Source organism: Herpailurus yagouaroundi, unplaced genomic scaffold (assembly GCF_014898765.1).
Source record: "Herpailurus yagouaroundi ecotype Mexico unplaced genomic scaffold, PumYag 181, whole genome shotgun sequence".
Classification (NCBI taxonomy): domain Eukaryota; kingdom Metazoa; phylum Chordata; class Mammalia; order Carnivora; family Felidae; genus Herpailurus; species Herpailurus yagouaroundi.
The window spans coordinates 14,711,735-14,731,583 of NW_024412412.1; the positions used below are offsets into that span (position 1 = coordinate 14,711,735).

Consider the following 19,849-nt stretch of genomic DNA (forward strand, 5'->3'; position numbering starts at 1 on the left):
CTCTAGGGTGTCAAACGACCCGTAGATCGTTAGGATCAGCTTTTCCATTTCTGAAAAAGGGGGGGGGGGAGGCAGGAAATGTCCCTGTGTGGAAATGGAAACAGGTTAAGAGAAGATAGGCGGTGTTAGTAAAACATTTCTCTTTACTGACTCCAATTCAGATTTTAACTCTACAATTGTAATTATAATTTTGAAGTTATGGCTTGTATCTATTCCTTTCCACTTTATTTTCAGCTTGTTCTTGCAGCTTATCTTGTCGTCAGGTCTTTCTTTTGTTGTTCTAATTCATCCTGTTTACTCTTCTAATTCTATTGGAAGGGCCCGCTGTTTTTGTGGTTCCTGTAATAAATTCTTTTTCTCCAGTATCATTAAAAATCACATTCTGTCCCTAGTGTTCCACATTTATTTTCCATAGAAACTATGTTGGTTATTTTCTGTTTATTCATCCTCAAACAGAGAGTAAGCTATGTAATTTTGAGTTTTGGATGAGTGGGTTTCTCTCTGTTCTACTTAATGTTCTTTCAGTGACTATTGCTGGAGGGGGTTTTGATGTATACAACTCCCAACTCAATTTCTGTTGTCTGTTATTTAATCTTTTGCTCTAACTTTGCTTCACTCATCTGTGGTCAGCTGTGTGCCTACCCTTGCCACTTGTCTCTTGTAGAATTTCTCAGGAGGATTGATCAACAGGCTCAGGCTACAGGCCAGGCTGGAGTGTACCTGTGCAAGTGTTTTCATTGTTATGAATATGTAATTATTGTTCACACAAAGTCACAGAGTCACTTGAGCAACACTATAAGCCAACTGACCTAACAGACATACACAGAACACTCCACCCAGCCACAGCAACATATACTTTCTTACGGAAAGATTCAAAACAATCTCTATCAAAATCACAATGTACCCCCCCCCTTTTTCAGAAATGGAAAAGCTGATCCTAAAATTTATATAACATGACAATGGGTCCTGAATAGAAAAAACAATATTGAAAAAGAACAAAGGGAACTCAAACAGTCTGACTTCAAAATTTACTGCAGAGCTACAGTAATCAGAAAAGTTTGGTGTTGGCATAAGAATAGACATCAATAGAACAGAATTGAGATCCTGGAAATAAATCCATACATCTATAGTCAGTTGATTTTTGATAAGGCACCATCACTATTTAATGAAGGAAGGAATAGTCTTTCCAACAAATGTATATCCATATGCAAAAGAATGAAATTGGACCCTTACCTAACACCTTGTACAAAAATTAACTCAAAATGGATCAAAGACCCAAATGTAAGAACTATAGAATTCTTAGAAGAATCAGGGGAAATATTCAGCACACTGGATTTGGCAATGCTTTCTTAGATACGACAGCAAAATAACAAGTAACAAAAGAAAAAATAGGTAAATTGGACTTTATCAACATTAAAAACAATTGTGCACTAAAGAACTGTATTAATAGAATAAGATAGCCCACAGAATTGGAGAAAATATTTGCAAATCATATATATGATAAAAATTAATGTGCATAATATATAAAGAACTCTTAACAACAAAAATCCAAACAACCCAGTTCAAAGATGGATAGGCAACTAGAATAGACGTTCTTCCAAAGAAGATGTACAAATGGCAAATAAGTACATGAAAAAGACACTCAACATCACTTGTCATTAGGGAAATGAAAATCAAAACCACAATGAGAAGTTGCTTGAAATTCATTAGGGTGTCTATTATTTTAAAAATGGAAAATAGCAAGTGTTGACAAAGATGTGAAGAAATCGGAACCCTTGTCCTTCATAAGTGGGAATGGAAAATTGTGTAACCACTTTGAAAAATGTCCTGGCAGATACTCAAAAAAGTTAAACAGAATTACCATTATGATCTAGCAATTGCATTCCTGGGTATATACCCCCACAGAATTGAAAGCAGGGACTGGAACAGAAACTTGTACATAGTATGAGTCTTCACAGTACCCAAATAGTGGAAACAACCCAAATGGCCCTCAGGTTTAAACAGATACAGTGTTTCCATACAATGGAATACTATTGAGCCAGAAAAAGAAATGAAGTACCAGCACATCAACACAAAGTGGATGAACTTTGAAAGAATGAAATGAAATACTACGGCCTTTTGTAGCAACATGGAGGATGGAACTGGAGAGTGTGATGCTAAGTGAAATAAGTCCTACAGACAAAGACAGATACCGTATGTTTTCACTCTTATGTGGATCCTGACAAACTTAACAGAAGACTGTGGGGGAGGGAAAGGGAAGAAAAAAAGTTACAGAGAGGGAAGGAGGCAAACCATAAGAGACTCTTAAAAACTGAGAATAAACTCAGGGTTGATGGTGGGGGGGGGGGTGGGAGGGAGGGGAAAGTGGGTGATGGGCACTGAGGAGGGCACCTGTTGGGATGAGCACTGGGTGTTGTATGGAAACTGATTTGACAATAAATTTCATATTAAAAAAATAAAAAATAAAAGTAAAAAAAAGCATTATGCTAAGTGAAAGAAGTCATACATAAAAGACCATATATTGTATGATTCAATTTATGTGAAATACCAAGAATAGGCAAATCCATAGAGACAGAAAGCAGAAAAGTGGTTGCCAGGGACTGGGAGGAAGGGAGCTGGGGGTGATTAATTAATGAGAATGGGGTTTTCTGTTAGGGTGCTGAAAAAATCCTGAACCTACAATTGACCCTTGAACAATGCAGGGGTTAGGGATTCTGATCCCCTGCACAGTTGGAAATTAGCGTATAACTTTTGACTCTCCCAAAACTTAACTACTAATAGTCTCCGTTGACCAGAAGCCTTATGGATAACATTAACAGTAGATTAACACATGTTTTACATGTTCTATGTATTTCTACTGTATCCTTATAATAAAGTCAACTAGAGAAAAGAAAATGTTACTAAGAAAATCATGAGAGAAAATACATTTACAGTACTTTACTGTATTTGTTGAAAAGAATCCACACGTAAGTGAACCCACACAATTTAAACCTGAGTTGGTCAAGGATCAGCTGTAGGTTCAGGTGGTGGCTTGTACACTTTGTGAATATACTAAATCCCAGTGTTTTATGGTTAAAATGATGAATTTTATGTTATGTGCATTTTACTACAATTTTTATAGTCACAAAGTCACATGTGAGATTTCTTTTTGTATATGAACTTTTGTTTATCCTTGAGTTTCTCGTTATTACTTTGCATTGCATGCCTTTATTATGTTCTCAAGGTTTTCAAATGCTCTCAAATGTTAAGTGTTCTGTTGTGCCCCATATTCTCCAAAAAAACCTTTTCCTTCACAGCTCTGATATTCCTGGTCCCAGCTAGGTTAATTTCTCTGCTACATGGACATTTCCTTAACCTACCTCCCTCTGCACCTTGACTCAACCTCTGTTTCCCCTTGCCTTTTCTTTTTCAGTTCTCTGTTTAACTTTAGCGTACCTCCAAGTAACGCCAGATTGTTGTGTCTGAAAGTGTCTATGATTCAACCTGAAAACTGATTATTTGCCTAAATCCAGATTAAATATACTTAACCCTCACCTGCAATGTGGCTTCTGATGTTTCATATTTTGTACATTACTTGATTTTTCTCTCAAGAGTTGTTAGATTCTTTTTGTTATTCTCATAGCATTCTGAAATTTCATTATGTGCCAGACGCAACTTTTTTCATTTCTTCGTTTGTTAATTTATTAAAGTACACTTTTTAAACATGGAGACTTTTATTTTTCAACTCATAAATTTTCCTGTATTATATCTTTGCTGATTTTCACCCCTCCATTTTTTGTAGTCTTTCCTCCCCAAACCCCTATTTGTTAGACACAGGATATCATGTATTATTTCTCTTAGTTTCTTATTTTTTTCATACCATCTCTTTGTCAATCAGTTTTATTTTTTAGGAGATTTTCTTAATCCTTCTTCCAATTACCCTATTGATTTATTTCCTCTTGGGTCTTGTATTTTTAATTTGTAAGAATTTTTATCTTGTTTCATACCCATCCCTTTATCAAAACATCCTGCTTTCATTTTATAGATGTGATATAATTCTTCAATTTTTTGGAGAATGCCAGAGTTTTTGTGTTTATTTAGTTCTTTCCTACTCCCCACATTATCCCTTCCTTTGGGGATCGTATTTTCTGTCTGCTTATCATAAACTCTCTTTTTCAAACTTTTTTATTGCTCCCAGGTTGACCATTAATATTTAAGAGTAAGATTCTAAATGTAGCTTGGGAGCTTTGTATATTTGGGTAAGGTTTTGTTTTAGGGCCATCAGGCAAGGAGGCAGCTGTCGTCCTGGGAGTCCACCAAAGCCAGAATGTGGAGGTGGCCACTTGCTTTTCTAAAAAAGGAACCTCATCTGTCAGCTTTGGAATGCTTCGGCAATAGCATTCTGTGTGAGAAGCTAGGGACGGTGATTGCTTAATTTACTTATCGTTAAAGAATCCACTTGTTTTCACCTTCAAGTTTCACTCCTGCTTTTGCCGCACTGGCGTCTCCAAGCCCTAAGCTTCTGAGGAGTTCTGCCGGGCAAGCAGCCTCTCTGTTTGAGGCACCTGCCCCTGAGGGAGCACCAGCTCCACTGCGCCTGCCCCTGAGGGAGCACTGAGATCCACTCCCCCTCCCCCTAAGGGAGCACCAGCTCCACTGCGCCCCCCCAAGGGAGCACCAGCTACACCGTGCCTCCCCCCCCAGGGAGCACCAGCTCCACTGCGCCTGCCCCTGAGGGAGCACCAGCTCCACTGCGCCTCCCCATGAGGGAGCACCAGCTCCACTGCGCCTGCCCCTGAGGGAGCACCAGCTCCACTGCGCCTCCCCATGAGGGAGCACCAGCTCCACTGAGCCTGCCCCTGAGGGAGCACCAGCTCCACTGAGCCTCCCTCCACCTCACCTGCTCCCTTTACCACTTTTCCACAGGCTTCCACCTCACAGAATTGTGTCGAAATCACTTATCTGCAGATAGCCCCTCGCTACTCTCTTTGACATCATAGGTTAATATGTTTTTAATCTTTTATCCTTACATTATAGGGTCTCTCAAGAGAGATTTTTTTTTTCTTTTTGCTATGGACTTAACCTCTCAATTTCTTAATTTTTCTCAACTGCAAAATAATCATCTTTAAAGTCACTTATAATTTTAAAATTCTGTTATAAATCTCTCCCCTACTTGTGAGTTGACCTCATATCCCAAAAGCCCGTGCTTCACCAGTTTTCCTTAAGTCTCCTCAGACTTCACGTTGAATGAATAATTTCACTCTTTTCCCCTGCCAAAGGGACTGATTTACTTTTACCTGCTACACGATCTCCCCGGAGTTGCTTTGTGGGAACACTAGCCATTATTTAACAGGTCGTTCTCTCTCACCTGAATCAGCCTGCGTGGAGTTACTCACGTGAAAAGTAGCTAGAAAGGAACTCAGCGTCCACACTCAGGAGTGTTTGCCCTTGCGGTTTGCAGTTTAAGGCTTAGGTTCAAAATGTGTCCGATTTTCTCTGTCAGTGGCATCTTAATATTTGTAGCACGTCTCTCTTAATTTTCAGTTCAAGGCGACTTTTGTTACGCTGGGTCTCTGCTGGTCTGGACAAAGACTGCCTGTCGTTTTGAAGTTTCCTTTGGCGTTTTTCCAAAGCGAATTTTTACCATGCCATGGAGGCTAGGTTTAAGTCAGATCATTTCACATTTGCTGAAAACCTGTTCAGTTAGTTTGTGTGATACACATAGACAGAACTTTTATTTCTGTTTTTGCTTTATTTCTTGGTTAAGCTGGTCAATACAATTTAAAACCGAGTTAAGGTAATACAGTGTATATTTCGCAAACCAGTTTCTGTGTGATTCAGTAATATTGAGAAGAAAAGTAGCTAAGACTTAGATATTTCTTATTATATGCCTGGCACTGTTCTAGGGACTTGGCATTAATTACTTCCTTTAATCCTCACGTGGCCACATGGGAGAGCTACTGTCACATCGGGCACATGAGGAAAACGAAGCCAGGGTACAAATCCAGGCTGTCCGGCTCCAGAAGGGGATTTTTGTGGAAAGTTGTTTTCTTTTAGAAATTGTCCAGAAAATAACCAGGTCCTAAGGGAAAGACGTGAACCCTGGGGTTATTAAGATGGAGAAAAAGGATTGGTTGTCTCAGAGATCAGAAAATGATACACTGGCTTGTTAGGATTCGTAAAAGTTTTATTTTAAAAAAAAAACACATAAAACCTCCATATCCTACCTTAAACACCACTTTCTGATGTATTGTTGAAAAGAATTTGGTGCTTTTCATTCACTGATCTACTCATTCATTCAACAGATACTTCTCAAGCGCCGACCGCGTGGCAGACCGGAGTCCAGGTAAGCGGGATACACCGGTTAGGAGAACGTGGGGCCTCCGTTGAGCGGGCAGCGGGCGGGGGGGAGCAGCACCGCTGATGGGCAAAATAAGCAGATGGCACGGTAGAGGTGGGAAGAGGAGGGAAGAGCAGATTGGGGTAGGGAGATCTGGAACGTGCAAGGAAGGGATGCAGACCGTCTCCGTGTGCTGGTGGAGATGAGCCTTTTAGTGAAGGTTAGAGCTGAGCCGAGACTGGAAGGGGGTCAGGGAGTCCAGCGTGTTCCATCTAGGGGCTGGGAATTGTCAAGGCAAGAGCACCCCAAAACAGAAGAACTGCGAGGAGGTCCACGTGACGGGGCCAGGGGGCGAGGGGGCGCTCGGGCTACAGATGCGCTTGAAAGGGAGCGGGAAGCCAGAACATCACAGGCTGGGTAGCTGGGTTTGGGGCCTCGGCTTCTACCGAGGGAGTGGAAAGCATTCTGGGCTTTCACATGGCCTGACTTATATTTACACGGACTCCTCTGGCTGCTGTGTTGAGAATAGACCATAGAGGGTCAAGGGTACGAGTAGAGAGACTGCTGGGAGACCGAAGCAGTCATCACTTCCGTGAACGTTTACCTGCAAGTAATTTATCTAATTTACGGTTGAGAATAATTTTTAATGTTTATTTATTTTTGAGAGAGAGAGGGAGGGCATGCGTACGCGCGTGCACAAACACGAGTTGGGGAGGGGCAGAGAGAGAGGGAGACACGGAATCTGAAGCAGGCTCCAGGCTCTGAGCTGTCAGCACAGAGCCCTAGGCAGGGCTCAGACTCACAAGCAGTGAGATCATGACCTGAGCCAAAGTCAGAAGCTTAACCGACTGAGCCACCCAGGTACCCCAAGTTGGGCATAATTTTTAAGGAATCATTGAGAACACCCAAGAATTCTTATGAACTAAGAACTTTTAGCCTACAAACTTTTTCAAGTAAATAAAAACATTGGTGAATTCTAGATTTCATAATCGTATGGACATAATGTATTTTATAAATATCACGGACTGAAGCATGTATCCTCAAGATTCATATGTTGAAGCTCCAAACCCCAGGACCTCAGTATGTGACTGTCTTTGGAGGCAGGGCCTTTAAAGAGGTAATTAAGGTAAAATGAGGTCATATGGTTGGGTCATAACTCAATGTGACTGGTGTCCTTAGGAAAAGGAAAGATCAGGACACAAAGACACACAGAGAAAATGGTGGTGGGGACACAAAGAGAAGACGACCATCTGTACGCTAAGGAGAGAGGCCTCAGGAGAAACCCACCCTGCTGACCCCTCAGTCTCAGACTTCCCACCTCCAGAACTGGAAGGAGATGCACTTCTGTTGTTCAAGTCCCCCGCCTGCCCCCCACCCCCGTCTGGTACTTTGTATTGTATTAGCAACTAGCATTAATAGATGTATAGTTGAGCCTGAATTAATTTCGGTTATGTGGCTTTAGTTTTGTATTTTTTGGGCAGTTAATTTTTCTTTTAACTTTACAGTATTTTGTAAGCACTGAAATATCTGTGGCTTGGGCATTGAGCCTGAGGCCAAAAGAGCCCTGGTGTTGTAAGAAAGATAGGAAGGCTTTCACAGAAGACATGGAAGTTTAGACTTCCTCCCCATAGGAGGATGCGATTTCCTGGTTTTCCATGTGTATCTATAGTGATGATACCTTTGTGTTTTATTTTCAAGTTCTTCTTTTTCTTCCAGTCTGCGCGTTGCCTTTCAGAGGGAGTGCTGGAGGGAAACCATTACTTTTTAGCTTGGTCTTTCAGAATAAGACTTTCCTGGCATATTTATCTTACCATAGGCTAGGAAAGTCGTTGTAATGTAATGTAATTTATTACCCCAATCTGTTGTGTACGCTGTGTTAATTTAAATTTGTTAGTGAGCAAGATATTGTTACAGTTGTTAGGAGATTTAAACTTGGTACAGTTAAGAGCTTGGCAGGTGGGGTGCAGCAAGTTTCTGCCTGTTAATTACTCACAGGTAAACAGATCAAGTCACCTAGTAATGTGCTAAACACTGTCATTTGATTAGGGCTGCAGAGCAGTGAACAAGAATATGGTCAGCTAGGATCTGCACCCAAAATTGGCCTTGCAAAGACCTAAAGGTCCAGAAAACTGGCCCCAAACTCTTGCTGATATCAGTTATTCCCATAAGGAAGGATAAAATGTTTTCATTTACAGTCAGAGATAAGTCTTAGACTAGAACTAGCTTGGGGAGGTAGCACTCACCGGTGAGAGTCTCAGCTCCCTGAGGGCAGGACTGAAGTACCACTGTGTTGTAGCCTCCAGAACGTTACCCGGAGCCTGGTACCCAGTAAGCCTTAAATACATGTTTGCTCAATAAATAGTTCTGATTTTCCCCCCTTAGGAGCAGGTTTTGTTAGGAGGTCAGGGAAAGAGCCTGAAACGGAAGATCACCACTTCCCTCATAAAACAAAATCCAGAACCGAGAATCAGAATCCCAAATCCAGAATCAAGGCTTCTGGTCCCAGAAGGAGAACCTCAGTGCAGAGAGGGATAGCTGGGCCTCCTTCGCAAAGGATTTAACTTCTGCTGGAGTTCTCATCTCATTGAGCTCTGCTGCCGTGCCTGGCCCCAGAGCCGTGTTGTGCATACTTAAAAGTCCTTGTCCGAGCTTGGACACCATTGCCTTCTCTGTGTCCCTTCTAATACAGCCACAGCAGGCTGGGGCCCTTCAAACACTGTCAAAAAGTGAAGCCGATGGAAAAGAAAGCAAAGTACATGTGAGCATTAGAACAGCCCTCGTTTCAAAGGCTGAGCTTAATTACTTTCCAGCTCCAAAGACCTGGCACAACCTGGGTCGCCCTGTCCGGGTTCTTGAGGTCCAGCTCTTGGCTTGTTTTCAGAGAGTGTGCTCATCCCCAAGACCCCTGGCCCAGAGAACGAGGGCCCCTTTCTCTGTCCGACCTGAGGCTGTCCCTCCAAATTCCAGCTTCGGAGTTGGAAGATGGGCTCCCTCCCCTGATGACTGACCCCCTCAGTGACTCCTCCAGAGGAGCGCTCCCCCTGCACCTGCAGAGAGGGGCCCGGGGCCCACACAAGATCCCGTGCACACACTATGACCGTGTCACCTCCATTGCGGGTGTCGTATGCAGATCCCCGACACGTTTGGAGGCAGAGAGGAAGGAAACGTCATGAAGGCAGCTCCAGTAGAGACAGCTGGGGCCGCCCAAGAAACTAACCCTGCGCTCTGTGGTGCCACCCCAGGTACGCTCTGCGTTTATGATATTTGAGCTGGTAATCTGAGGAGCAAAACCAAGAGATTGTGTCTTTAAAGTGGTCACAGGAATGTCAGAAACAAGTAGCAACTACATTTTAATGGTTTATCATGGGGAGGTAGCTGCTTGGCTGCCAGGGCCCCAACCTTCGTGTGTTGCAAGTCCGGTCGCCTCTTCAGTGAAGAAGGCCTCTAAGGAGAGCAGGTGGGTCCAGTTTTGTGTTTCCTTGTTGGGATTTTGCGTGTAAAACTCTCAGAAACAAGGCTGGCCTCTCACACCTGTCATGCCTCCCTCAGCCTGTTTGTTTTCCTAGACCTTTATGGAACTGTCATTGGTTAACAGATGCCAAGTGGTTTCATGTTCTAATCCCCCTTCACCCACCTCACTTCAGCACCACACCCACCTTCGTAATGAGCCTGAACTTGCCACTGTCCAAACATGAGCTACTGAACTGAAAACTCAACTTTATGATTTCATACACGGGTTTTTTTTTTTTTTTTCCTCTCCTAAGAAAATTTATCTGATCTTGGCCAGGTTTTAGTTTGTCATTATGCTGCATGCAATGTTCTTAAATTAATCTTCCCTTTCGTTCCGTACTTTGGCTTACATCAGTCATATCTTGTTCAAAACTCCCTTACTTGCCCATATTCTGATTACTAATATTTCCTATAGACAATCTCCTGAAACAGGTCACAGAATTTTCACATAGCCAGGTCAGGGATTGAAGAAAAAGTGTCTTCTATAAGAGATAAAAAGTGTGAGGTGTTTTTTTTTTCTTTCTTTCTTTTCTTTTCTTTTCTTTTTTTCTCTTATAAAGGATGACTTTGGATATACTCGAGGCTTCTCGAGTCTGAGTATGTCTCAGAACAGATCTTGGTTCCCTCACGTCCGTCTTTTACTACTTCCTGCCTTGATTCTATTCCACGTGGGGGAAAAAAGTCAACACGAGTGTCAAGCAAAAACTCCACTTTGACGCAAGATGTTAGAGGTGAACTCTTTGTTCTTTGCCAAGACATAGGAAAGAAAGGATATCAAGTATTTAGATTTTCCTCCTCCTCCTTCGTAGAAATAGCAGTCTTCTCTGGAAATGGCTCAGTACCACAGATGCTTCTTAATCACAGTGTCTTTTAACCTTTTTGAGTCTTAGTCTAAATAGAGGAAACGTCTCTGCTTTCAGTTCAGTTTCCAAATGGGGAAACCGTGGACATAGTCCCCCTGTGAGATTTTTTTTCTCTTTTAAACTTTTCTTTCCCTTCTAAATTATGACTGTTCTCAGTGAGTCTTGACAATAATTTCTAAATTAGCCCTGCCTGAACTTGTGTTTGGTAATCTTAGGTATTTAATTGTAAGTGTCATGGATTCCTAGCATTTCCAGTGCAGGTGTTGGATTAAGAAAGACAGTTTGACATCCTCATTGTGCAGGTCATTTTAGTATTTTCCATGCCAGGAGCAAGGTAATTAACATTGCTCAGGGCCGGAGCAGTGACTTTCTAAATGTTACACTTCACATATATGGACTGTGATGCATGTCTTACTTCCTGTGTGTCTAATGCGCTGCTACAAAGGATTCTGTGGTTAGAAGGCCATACCATGCTAGGCAGTGAAGCAATTCTGTCAAGAAGCATGGTAGCCAAAGCTGATATACAGTCATGTCTTCTGAAATGTTTATTTTACCCAGTTCTTGAAAAGCGAACAGGAACTGTGATTTTAAATGGGATTAAGAGAGATTATGTCATGGAGGAAATCAGATGCACCAAGTGTTTAAAAGGAGAGCAGTTTTTGGAGTCGAGACTCAGATATTTTGTTGTCATGAATCTTCCTACAAATTGTTTCCCGAAGCTCATAGCTACTTTTGAAATCAATAGGCATTCTGGATGGAGTATGAGAAGAAACAACGTGGAGGAGATAGAGATTTCTCAGTACTGATTCTAAAGTTGTTTCACAGTTAACATTTTTCAGTGCTTCCCAAATACTTCTTTTTTTCTGGGGATCAGAATGCTTATGCTGCCCCTGTTTCCTTTGTGGTTGGAATTTGACCTGAGAATTTAACTAAACTACCAGCAGGTTGCTTGGTGGGCAAAAAACTGAGAGCCAGGGCAAGTGAATGGTTATGTCTGGGTGAGGGAGGGACACCTGGAGCCCAGGCCTGCCGGGAGCTGCCTGCGCACCTCTTCTGACTGGATCTCTGCCCCCCATTCCCTGTCTCACTATGTACCTTGTGCCCCATCAAGCTTTTCGGTCCCTGGTGACTTGGTCTTACCCTTTTTCCTGAGTTCTGGACTGTGTGTTCACCCCATGTCCCAGCCGTATTCGTGGAATATTCATTGAGCGCCTGCCTGTCCAACTTTAGTGTGCAGTCTTTCTCCACTGATTCCATGTTCCCCTGTTAAGTCACATCCCGATTCCTGCCTTTTGAGATTGCCCATATGGATTTTCATTGGATTACAGATCCTCTCTGACTCAGTTTATTGCATATAAGTTTACATGGAATATACTTGAAACTGAAAAAAATCAAATGTCTTTGAAGATAGTCAAAGGAAATCAGTGAGGACTGGTAGAATGGACAACTGTTTCAAAATTCCCAAGTGGTATTGCTCGCTTCCTGGAATCATATAATTACTATTATTTTATGTTAGAGAAATTTCCAGTCCATGACGTTTCCTACTGAAAAAAAAAAAATCAGTGAGTGGTTTATTTTAGACAGAATTTGAAATAGAGGAGTTGCTCTTTTTCTGATCACCTGCATATACAGTTGTTTGTTACCAGATCAGAGAAATCAGTGGCCAACTTCAGAATAGTCCAAATTAATGTTCTCAAATAGAGGAATAAATAAGGATCTGAAAATTTTTCCACGTTTATTCAGGTATAATTGACAAATAAAATTCTAAGAAGTGTACCATGTAAAAATTTGACATCTGTGTATGTTGTGGGGAGGATTCCACCCCACCCCCCACCACTGAGTTCATGAATGTATCCATCACCTCACTTTTTTTTTGGTGAGAACACTTAAGTTCTCTCTTAGCGAATTTCTTTTTTTTCTTTTTTTTTTTTAATTTTTTTTCAACATTTATTTATTTTTGGGACAGAGAGAGACAGAGCATGAACGGGGGAGGGGCAGAGAGAGAGAGGGAGACACAGAATCGGAAACAGGCTCCAGGCTCTGAGCCATCAGCCCAGAGCCCGACGCGGGGCTCGAACTCGCGGACCGCGAGATCGTGACCTGGCTGAAGTCGGACGCTTAACCGACTGCGCCACCCAGGCGCCCCTCTCTTAGCGAATTTCAATTATATAGTGTAATGTTAACAACTGTAGTCACCATATCATACATTAGACCCTCATATCCTATTCATCTAACAACTGAAAGTTAGTACCGTTTTACCAGCCTCTCCCTTTTTCCCCCACACCCAGCCCTTGGAAACCACTTTTCTACTCTGTTTCCACAAGTTAATCCTCCCTTCCTTCCTCCTTCTTCCTTCCTTCCTTCCTTCCTTCCTTCCTTCCTTCCTTCCTTCCAAATTCCACTTATAAGTGATGTCGTGTGGTAATTGTCTTTCTCTCTCTGGCTGATTTCATTAACATCCACCACGGTCATCCCATGTTTTTGCAAATGACAGGATTTCCTTCTTTTTTAAGGCTGAATAATATTCTGTGGTGTGTGTGTCCATTTTCCTTATCTGTTCATCTGTCCATGTACACTTAGGTTGTTTCCATTTCTTAGATATTGTAAATAATGCTGTCGTGAACATAGGAGGACAGGTGTCTCTTCAAGATGCTGTTTGCCTTTCCTTTGGATGGTCCAGAAGTGGGGTTGCTGCTGACATGGCAGTTCTGTTTTGAATTTCTTGAGAACCTTCAGGTGACTGTACCAATTTACATTCTCACCAACAGTGTACAAGGGTTCCCTTTTCCCTGTATCCTCGCCAGCATTTATTCTCTTTTGTCTTTTTGATAATAGACATCCTAACAGGTATGATTTGCATTTCCTGGTTTTGATTTGCATTCCCCTGAGGTGGTGGTGGTAGTACCTTGACATGTATTTGTTGGCCATTTGTGTGTCTTCCAGTAAATGTCTATTTAGGTTTGTTTCCCATTTTTAAATTGGGTTGCTTTTTTTTTGCTATTGAGTTGTATGGCTTCCTTGTATACTTTGGATGTTACCCCTTTATCATATATATGATTTGCAAATATTTCCTCCCTTTCCATAGGCTGCCTTTACATTTTGTTAATGGTTTCCTTGGTTGTGCTGAAGCTTTTTCGTTTGATGTAGTCCCAGTTGTTCATTGTTGCTTTTGTTGACTTTGCTTTTCGTTTCAAAACAAACAAACAAACAAAAAATCATTGCCAAGACCAATGTCAAGGAGCTTACTCTCTTTTTTCTTTTAGGAGTGTTATGGTTTCTGGTCTTATGTTAAAGTCTTTAATCCATTTTGAGTTGATTTTTGTGTATGGCGTAAGATAGGGGTCCAGTTTCATTCTTTTGCATGTGACTGTCCCTTTACTGAAGAGACCATCTTTTCCCAATTGTATATTCATGGCTCTTTTGTTGAAAATTAATTGACAATATATGCATGGGTTTATTTCTGAGGTCTCTGTATTGTTCCATTAATTGATATATCTGTTTTTATGCCAATACTACAGTGATTTGATTACCATGGCTTTGTAATACAGTTTGAGATCAGGAAATGTGCTGTCTCTAGCTTTGTTCCTTCATAAGATTGCTTTGGTTATTTGGGGTTTTTTGTGATTCCATACAAATTTTAGGATTTTTAAAAAAAATTTCTATGAAAAATGCCATTAGAATTTTGATAGGGATTGCATTGGACCCATAGATTGCTTTGGGAAGTATGAACATTTTAACAGTATTACGCTTTCTAATCCATGAACACAGAATATTTTTCCATTTATTTGTGTTTCTTTTCATGTCTCATCAGTGTCTTGTAGTTTTCAGTGTATATACATCTTTCACCCCCTTAGTTACATTTACTCCCAAGTATTTTATTCTTTTTGATCCTATTGTAAATGAGATTGTTTTATTTTTTCTATTTTTTAAACTTTTTTTTTTAATGTTTCTTGATTCATTTTGAGAGAAAGAGAGCATGAACAGGGGAGGGGCAGAGAGGAGGAGAGAGAATCCCAAGCAGTCTCTGCACTGTTAGTGCAGAGTCCGATGCAGGGCTTGAACTCATGAACCGTGAGATCATGACCTGAGCCAAAATCAAGAGTCAGTACTTTTTTTTTAAATTTTTTTTTTTACGTTTATTTATTTTTGAGACAGAGAGAGGGCATGAACGGGGGAGGGTCAGAGAGAGAGGGAGACACAGAATCTGAAACAGGCTCCAGGCTCTGAGCTGTCAGCACAGAGCCTGATGCGGGGCTTGAACTCACGGACTGCAAGATCATGACCTGAGCCGAAGTCGGTCGCCCAACTGACTGAGCCACCCAGACGCCCCGAGAGTCAGTACTTAAGTGACTGAGCCACTCAAGTGCCCCTGAGATTGTTTTCTTAATTTGTCTTCCTGATAGTTCATTGTTGGTATATAGATATGCAACTGATTTTTGTGTCCTGCAACTTTACTGAAATCATTTGTTATTTCTAACAGTTTTTTCATGGAGCCTTTAGATTTTTCTATATGCAATATTATGTCATCTGTAAATAGAGACAGTTTACCTCTTGACTTTTATTTCTTTTTCTTGCCTAATTACCCTGGCTAGAACTTCCAGTTCTGTGTTGAATAAAAGTGGTGAGAGTGGACACCCTTGTCTTGTTTTTGATCTTACAGGAAAAGTTTTTAGTGTTTTGTCACTGAGTAAAATGTTAACTATGGGCTTGTTTTACATGACCTTTATTATGCTGAGGTATGCCTGTACCCACTTTATTGAGAGTTTTTATCATGAAAGGATGTTGAATTTTGTCACATGCTTTTTCTGTATCTATTGAGATGATCATATGATTTTGATCTTTCATTTTGTTAATGTGGTTTATCACGTTGATTGATTTGTGGATGTTGATGCATTCTGGCATCCCTGAAATAAATCCCACTTGATTGTAGTGTATGATCATTTTAAGGTATTGTTGAGTTCAGTTTGAAAATACTTTGTTGAGAAATTTTGCATCTGTGCTCATCAGGCATATGGCCTGCAATAGTGTCCTTGTCTGGTTTTTGTGTTAGGGTAATGCCTTGTAAAATGAGTTTGGAAGTATTCCTTCCTCTTCTATATTTTGGAAGAATTTGAGAAGGATTGGTACTAATTTTTCTGTAACTGTTGGGGAGAATTCACCAGTAAAGCCATCTGGTACTAGACTTTTTTGTCTGTTGGGAGGGTTTGTTTGTTTGTTTGTTTGTTTGTTTGTTTTGGGAGAGAGAGAGAGAGAAAGAGCATGCAAGGGAGGGGCAGAGAGAGAATCTTAAGCGGGCTCCACACCCAGCATGGAGCCTGATGTAGGGCTTGATCTCACGACCCTGACATCACGACCTGAGCTTAGTTCGAGGGTCGGATGCTTAACTGAGCCACCCAGGTGCCACTGGAGGTTTTTGATTCCTGATTTAATCTCCTTACTAGTAATTGGCCTGTTCTGAGTTTCTGTTTCTTTATGATTCTTGGTATGAGTCTTGGTAGATTGTATGTTTCTAGGAATTTATCCATTTCTTCCAGGTTGTCTAGTTTGTTGGTATGTAACTGCTTATAGTAGTTTCCTTTGTACTTCTGTGGCGTGGATCTGAATATTTCAGACTTTCGTCGAAGGTCAGTTGCTTCAGAAACATTTTGGCCATGGCCCTGCACCTCCTCCACCATGAAAAAAGACATATTGCAATTCTCAGATAATGAGTATGCTTTAGATACGTATAAGATGCCTTTGATGCATGCCAATTCTCTAGCCCCTGGGAAGTTTCGAGAAGCAGAACAAAGGCAGTGAGCCAAGCCCTAGGCAGTGGAAGCCTTGGCTAAGTGGAGGCAGGAAGAAGAGTTGGCTGTTCAGCCTTGGCCTTGGAATGGCTGAAGCCCTGTGTGATAGAGCCCTAGTGCCCGGAGCAATGGGCGAATCCCACCGAGGGGACTACTGGGGGCATCTCCACAGCTGTCTTCCTCTTTGGCTTCTCTGCCAGAGCTGGCTGAGGTCTTGGCCGTGTGCTACTCGTGGTGCCCTGGTCTCTGCAGGCTCACTGTGCATCCTCACCCCAGGTGTCCAAGACTGACAGAACCTGAGTATGTTCTGCTTTTTAGCAGCGGGCATCTCCCGGCACACCTCAGGAGCTTCAGGGATCAGGGTCCTATGGGGGTGGCTTTGCCTGTGCTGAGCCCTATCCTGTCACTGAAACTTTGGGGCTTCATTTTCTCATCTATAAGGAAAGTTTGAGGAGGACCCCTCATCCTTGGAGGGCTCACTCTGTGAGAGGCATAGGTCTAAGCACTTAACACGCTTATCTCTTTTCAATAGTTGCAGGAGTCCTATGTAGTGGGAGTCATTGTTGACATTTCACAGGTTAGGCAACAGAGACACAGAGAACTCAGTGACTTGCCCAGAGTCACTCATGACTGAGTGACAGAAGCAGGTTTTACGTTCTGATCCAATTATATCCAAAGTCAGTATTTTTCACCACTATGCCGGGTTGCTCTATGATTTTTTTTTTTAATCACTTATGTTTATCATAGGTGTTGATATCAGAGACTACCAAAGTGATCCATGGATTGAGAATGTCAGACATGAAGCAAAACACTGTTTTTAATAGGGTGTCATCCTTCGTATATGAAGACAGGGCTCTTAACTATACCAGTAGAGTACATACTTTGAGCTTTTTTTTTTTTTAATGGCAGTAAGAGTATTTTGCTTGTTCATTTATATTCTGAATGGGTTACACTTGTCTTGTGCCTCATAGCTCATATTTTGCAGTTGGCATTTAAAGAGTAGCTTCATGAAATAAAGATCAGAGGTGGGTGGCCCGAGGAGAGAGTTTGGAAGGACTAGATAAGGAAAATTTCTCTGACCATACAGTGGATGCGATGCTTTCTGTTCTAAATAGTAAATCTAATTCACTTTATGGGTCAGAGAGTGATTTGATAAAGACTGACAGAATCATTGAATTTCCCATAACAATGCTGTGTGTGTTTATGTCTCTGTGTGTGTCTGTTATGATGCATTCACTCGTGCAAACCCATCACATCCAGTTCCCATGGGTGGGAGATGTGTGCCAGGATGGGAGTTACAGGACTAAAATGTGTGTGATTTTCAGGGAAGAATGACTGGTTTTACAATTGATGGAGATGGAAACTTGTCTTTAACTTGACTTTTTTTTTCTTCTTTGTAAAAACTAACACCAGGACTTTCTAACCTTATTATAAAGGTAACATATCTTCGTTTCAGGTTAAGTTCGAAAATACGGAAAGCCCCAAATTTATACAGAAATAAAAATCTTGCCTTTAATTTTCAGTCTCCTTATTTTTCATCCTTAGATTTATATGGAATTTCTAAAAAAGAGAATGCCCAGATCTAAATCCTGCCTTCTCAGAGCGTGCCTCCCTCATGGGAGCCGACCTCCTGCTCTCCATCACCCCTGCTTGCTTGCCGAGGGGCAGGGAAACTGTGCCTGGACCCCTCTCCCCTCTCCCTTGGCAGGCTCTCATGGTTTCACACATCACTTCTTGACTCCAGAATCTGGATTTCCAATCCTGACATTCCGTGTAATTCATCTTCTTCAGAAAATGTGATCTTTGTCTCTACTTTTCACTCCCCTTCTACGACACTAACACAGCTCTTATTCCCAAATGCCAAGACTGTTAACACCAGCCTCTAAACTCGTCCTCCTCACCCTGTGCCTTCTCAAAATCCATCTTTACTGCTGGGATTGGCTTAAATTCTCTACAGCAACACTTTAAATGTCGGTCTTTCCCGGGGCATTTGGGTGGCTCAGTCAGTTAGGCGTCCCACTTGGGTCACGATCTCACGGTTCATGGGTTTCAGCCCCGCGTCAGGCTCTGTGTTGACGGCTCAGAGCCTGGAGCCTGTTTTGGATTCTGTGTCTCCCTCTCTGCCCCTCCCCCCCTCATGCTCTGTCCCTCTCTCTCTCTCTTTCAAAAATAAACATTAAAAAAAATTTTTTTTAAGTGTTAGTCTTTCCCTTGTGCCTCTTTGGTGCCTGTAGGGTAGGGTACTAACACCTTCACCTGGGAACCGGAATGCTTCGCAGTCTTGTCCTTATTTGCTTGATCTGCCTGTTTTCCCCAGTCCAGTCCCGGTTTGGCAGAAACATTTAGTGAATACTGGAAATCCTCTCCTGTTGTTAGACTGGGGCTATGTGCCTGACTAAAGAGCTTTGGGTAGAAGGGAGGTTCATCACTTCTAGGCACGGCTATCACAGCCCCCGGCGGGCCGCCCAGGCTTCTCTTCACGTTTCCTGTTGTCTTCAGAGGTGCAGCTCCAGCCTGGGTCCCTGAGTGATCACGGAGGGTAGGGCCCTCCGCCGACCCATGTTGGGCGTGTAACGTGAGGAAGAGGTAAGAGTCAGCCTGCCTCCATTAAGCCTTTGAGGTTTTAGGATTACTTCGTTACTGTAGTGTCACCTTTGCTGTCCTGGTAAACCTCCATGCGAGTGCATCTCTAGAACCTCACGACATACTTGGAGGCCCTGTCTGCTTTTGCCCAAGGAAAGGGAGAGAACTGAAAAACAGCGCATGACTGTAGTTCCAGGTGACCAATGCAGTGATCCCCAGACTCTGAGACTTCACCAGCTAATAAGAGTCCAAAGTAAAAACTGAGAACTTGGCAGAAGCTGCCAAATTATGATTTTGTCATGAAAAGGCATTTAAAAACTCTCTTCCTACAGTCATTTTATGTAATAAGGGGCGTGTAACACTGCATACCTCCTCCCAGAAGGGGAAGCCTGTGCTGTCAGAATTGAGGGCAGATTTTTAAACTGGATCTATTCAGCTTCGCAAAAAAGGGGCCTCTCTACATTGTCCCTGTTTTTCTCACTTCGGGTTTTCCCAGTAAGCACACTGCCAAGGAAAGGTAGTGACCTAAGGAGCAGGGGTTAGAAAGTGCACAGGAAGTTCCCCAGGTGAAGCTTGAAGACCCAGAAGGAGGGGGTGGAGTTTTCCTCTGAGACATCAGCCGAACCCTGGGAAGCTGCCTTCTTTGCTGACTGCTGGCTTTGGGACCTTGGTGTGCTGCTGAGACCTCTTGATTCGAAGAGGTACAGCGGTTACACCAAGACGTGTGTGCGGCCCCCGCCCCCCCCCCCGCCCCGGGGGGGGGGGTGGGAATGGGGAGGGCAGATCGG

At 42.3% G+C, this 19,849-nt stretch overlaps 2 long non-coding RNA genes across 2 annotated transcripts in view; one reads left to right on the forward strand and one right to left on the reverse strand.

The window, feature by feature from the left end:
• Window positions 1-5,566, reverse strand: part of LOC121039661 (uncharacterized) — a 14,980-nt gene extending 9,414 nt beyond the window's left edge. The window contains exon 1 of the long non-coding RNA XR_005794908.1: window positions 5,376-5,566. This is a non-coding gene — a long non-coding RNA (uncharacterized LOC121039661). The remainder of the gene's footprint in view (window positions 1-5,375) is intronic.
• The window catches only part of LOC121039662 (uncharacterized), an 8,775-nt gene extending 2,450 nt beyond the window's left edge, over window positions 1-6,325 (forward strand). Inside the window, exon 2 of the long non-coding RNA XR_005794909.1 lies at window positions 6,285-6,325. This is a non-coding gene — a long non-coding RNA (uncharacterized LOC121039662). The remainder of the gene's footprint in view (window positions 1-6,284) is intronic.
• The last annotated feature ends 13,524 nt before the right edge of the window (window positions 6,326-19,849 follow it).